This window comes from Panthera pardus, unplaced genomic scaffold (genome assembly GCF_024362965.1).
Source record: "Panthera pardus isolate Hobbes unplaced genomic scaffold, ASM2436296v1 HiC_scaffold_1, whole genome shotgun sequence".
Lineage (NCBI taxonomy): Eukaryota > Metazoa > Chordata > Mammalia > Carnivora > Felidae > Panthera > Panthera pardus.
The window spans coordinates 28,652,191-28,656,435 of NW_026526654.1; the positions used below are offsets into that span (position 1 = coordinate 28,652,191).

At 39.0% G+C, this 4,245-nt stretch overlaps 1 pseudogene; it reads left to right on the forward strand.

Annotated features, from left to right (window-relative positions):
* Positions 1-1,865: 1,865 nt before the first annotated feature.
* LOC128776596 (heterogeneous nuclear ribonucleoprotein A1-like 3) lies at positions 1,866-3,895 on the forward strand (annotated as a pseudogene).
* The last annotated feature ends 350 nt before the right edge of the window (positions 3,896-4,245 follow it).

Genomic DNA, 4,245 nt, shown 5'->3' on the forward strand with positions numbered 1-4,245 from the left:
ACTGACTGAGCCACCCAGGTGCCCCTCTTCCCCGCGCCCCCCCACCTTGGAAGTTTAAAAGACAAGGAATCAAAAGCAGTAAAAGAAAAACTTGTTACATACAAGAGGACCCCCATAAGTCTATTAGATTTTTCAGGGAAATTGTGCAGGCCCAGAAGAGAGTGGCACAAGTATTCAAGATGCTGGGGAACAAAACCGCCAAATAGAACTTCCCAACAAACTTGCCCTTCAGAATTGAGATAGTTTTCCAGACAAGTTAAATAAGTTCACCACTAGACCAGTCTTGTAAGAAATGGAGGGACTTTGTTTAGCTGAAAAGAGCACTAATTAGAACAAAAATTGTAATCTTTAGTGGTAAAGATATAGTTAAATTTAGAATAATGTTGTCAATTCAATGGGTTAGTTACTTATAAAGCTAGCATGACATTTGAAGATATTAGCAAAAATAACTATAGCTGTAATAACTGGTTAGTGGTTACACAAGATAAAAAGATGTAAACTGACATTAAAAATAAACATGGTGGGAGAAGTCAATAAAAATACAGATCTTTATAACACACTCAAACTTAAGTTGTAATCAACTTAATACTGTAATCAACTGTAATACACTGTTATATAGAAGTTGTTTTACAGGGGCACCTGGGTGGCTCAGTCGGTTAAGCAGCCGACTTCGGCTCAGGTCATGATCTCGCGGTCCATGAGTTCGAGCCCCACGTCGGGCTCTGTGCTAACAGCTCAGAGCCTGGAGCCTGTTTCCACTTCTGTGTCTCCCTCTCTATGACCCTCCCCCGTTCATGCTCTGTCTCAAAAATAAACGTTAAAAAAAAAATTTAAAAAAAAGTTGTTTTACAGAAGCCTCATGGTAACCACAAAGCAAACCCTATAGTGGATACATGAATGACAAAGGAATTTAAGCAGCTGGCTACAGAAAAATCACTCTAAAGGCAGAGTAAGAGAACATTAAAGGAATAAAGAAATTACAAATAGCCAGAGTGTAAGATCAATAATTATGTACTTACTGCTTTAAATGTAAATGGATTAAGTTCTTCAATCAAAGATAGTGGCTGAATGTATTATCCTCTCTATGTGTGGTCTGCAAAAGACTCACTTCAGGTGAGAAATAGAGAGGAAAAAAAAAAAAAAATCAATGGATGGAAAGTTATCCCATGCAAAGAGAAACAAAAAGAACAGTGGGTAGCTATACTTATACCAGAAAAAAAACAGACTTTAAAACAAAGACTGTAAGAGGTGGCAAGGTGATTCTATAATAAAGGAGTCAATCCAGAGGGTAACATTTGTATTGAAGTACCCAACAAGAGCCCTTAGATCTATACAGCAAATATTAATGCACCAACAGGAGAAATAGAATAGTAGAAAACTTAAGTACCTCAAGTCAATGGATATAGCATCCAGACAGAAAAATTTACAAATTAGGAAATATTGGCCTTAACTGACACATTGTATCACATAACCTTAACAGACATACACAGAACATTCCAGCCAAAAGTACATTCTTAAGTGCACATTGGCCCTTCTCCAGGACAGAAATGTTAGGCCATAAAACAAGCCTTAAGAAGTTTAAGGTTGAAATACATCAGGCATCTTTTACTAAGCACAATGGTATAAAGCTAAAAATTAGATATAAGTTTTTGGATTTATGCTACCAGCAGATGAAACTAAAGAAAGTAGGACCCCAAACTAAAGTTTCACACAATGAAAGCCAAGAAAATTAAAAGGCAACCCCCAAATGGGAGAAAGTGTCTGCAAATCTTCTATCTAATACCCCAAACATATAAAGAACTCCTATAACTCAAAAATACAGTTAATAAATGAGAAAATCTGAATAGACTTTTTTCCAAAGACACATGGATGGCAAACAGGTATGTGAAATGAGGCTCGACATCACTAACCAGGGAAATGCAAATCATAACTGCAATGAGATCACTCTACACCTGTTAGAATGGCTATTATTAGAAAACAAGTGTTGGGGAGGATGTGGAAGAATGGGAACACTTCTACAATGCTGATGGGAACATAAGTGGGCACAGCCACTATCAGAAACTTTATGAAAGTTCCTTAAAAATTAGTACTCCTATAGGATCCAGTAATCTACTTCTGGTTATTTTTCTGAAGGAAATGAACACTAAATGGAAAATAGACCTGTATGTCCTTGTTTATAATAACCAGGAGATGGAAGCAATCTAAGTGCCCACTAATGGATAAAGAAAATGTGATCCACACAGAATATTAAACCATAAAAGGAAATCCTGCCATTTCTAATATGGGTAGACCTTGAGGAAATTACACTAAGTGAAAGAAGTCAGAGAAAGAATTACTGTAGGATCTCACATGCAGAATAAAAAAGAGCTCATAAACATAGAACACTTTAGTGGTTGCTGGAGGTTGGGGTGAAGGTAGAGAAATAAAGTACAATCTTTGTTATAAAACTAGTCCAAGGGATGAAATGAAGAACATAGTGACTATAGTTAGTACTGTGTTGTATAATCAGAAGTTACTAAAGGTAGATGTGAAAATTCTGATCCCAAGAAAATAAACAAGCAGGGATAGAGGTTAAGTAGACTTTGTGGGGATCTTTTAGCAGTATTTACAAATATCAAGTCATTATGTTGTACACCTGAAACTAATGCAATGTTGTCTGATTATAGCTCATTTTAATAGAAAAAAAAAAATCACAGTGCCTTCCTGTGTGCTAAAACATGTCACAACCAAGACGACAAAAACAAACCACATAGCTTTGTTTAGGTAGTGGCATATTGATTGTATCCAAAGGATCAGGTAGCTTTTCTGCCCACGGACGCCACTGGCTGCCTGAGGAAGCATGGTCTCCCCACCCACTCCCCATCATTGTCTAAGTCAGGGTCTCCCAAAGAGCCTGAACAGCTGAAGAAGCTCTTCATCAAAGGTTTGAGCTTTGAAACAACTAATGAGTCTGAGGAGCCATTTTGAGCAATAGGGAACGCTCATGGACCGTGTGGTAATGAGATCCAAACAGCAAGTGCCCCAAAGGCTTTGGGTTTGTCACCCAAACCCACTGTGGAGGTGGTGGGTGCAGCCACGAATACAAGACCACACAAGGTGGATGGAAGGGTTGTAGAACCAAGGAGGGTGGTCTCAAAAGATTCTCAAAGACCCAGTGCCCACTTAACTGTGAAAAAGGTTGTTGGTGGCCCTAACGATGACCCTGAAGACCATCATATAAGAGATAATTTTGAGCAGTATGGGAAAATTGAAGTGATTGAGAGGACAAGTGGCAAGACGACAGGCTTTGCTTTTATAACTTGAGGACAGTGACTCCGCAGGCAAGATCGTCATTCAAAAATGCCACACTGTGAATGGCCACATCTGTGAAGGAGAGTCCTAGTTAAGCAAGAGATGACAAGCACTTCTTCCTTCTCAGAAGTCATTCTGGAAACTTCGGTGGCAGTCATGGAAGTGGTTGTGGTTTTGATGGGAATGACAACTTTCATCAGGGAGGAAACTGTGGTAGGTGGGGTGGCTTTGGTGGCAGTGGAGATGGTGGTGGATATAGTGGGAGTGCAGCTGGCTGTAGCAGATTTGGTAACAATGGAAGCAATTTGGGAGGTGGCCGAAGCTATGATGATTTCGGCAATGACAACAATCAATCGTCAAATTTTGGACCCATGAAAGGTGGAAATTTAGAGGCAGAAGCTCTAGTCCCTATGGTGATAGAAGGTAGTACTTTGCCAAACCACAAAACCAAGGTGGCTATGGTGGTTCCAGCAACAACAGCTGTAGCTACGGCAGTGGCAGAAGGTTTTAATTACTGCCAGGAAACAAAGCTTAGCAGGAAAGGAGAGCCAGAGAAGTGACAGGGAAGATACAGATTACAACAGATTTGTGAACTCAGCTGAGCACAGTGATGGCAGGGCCCAGCTGCTACGAAGATGCCATGTTCTAGGCAATACCTAGGTGTCTGGGCAAAACCTGGAGAACTGTATTTGTTATGGTTTTATAGGTTATCTTAGTTTCTGTTCTGTGGAAAGTATAAAGTATTCCAAGAAAAGGTTTTAATGTAGTTTTTTTGTGCCTAAGCTGTTGATTGCTAAACATAGTGGTCTGATCATGATGAATAAGTGTCACCAAAAAAAAAAAAAAAAAACAAAAAAAAACAAAAAAAAAACCAAAAAAACAAAAAAAACCAGTAGAGTCGATAGTTATATTGTGACCTGTACTTCTGGAGTATACCAAAAAGTACACAATTCT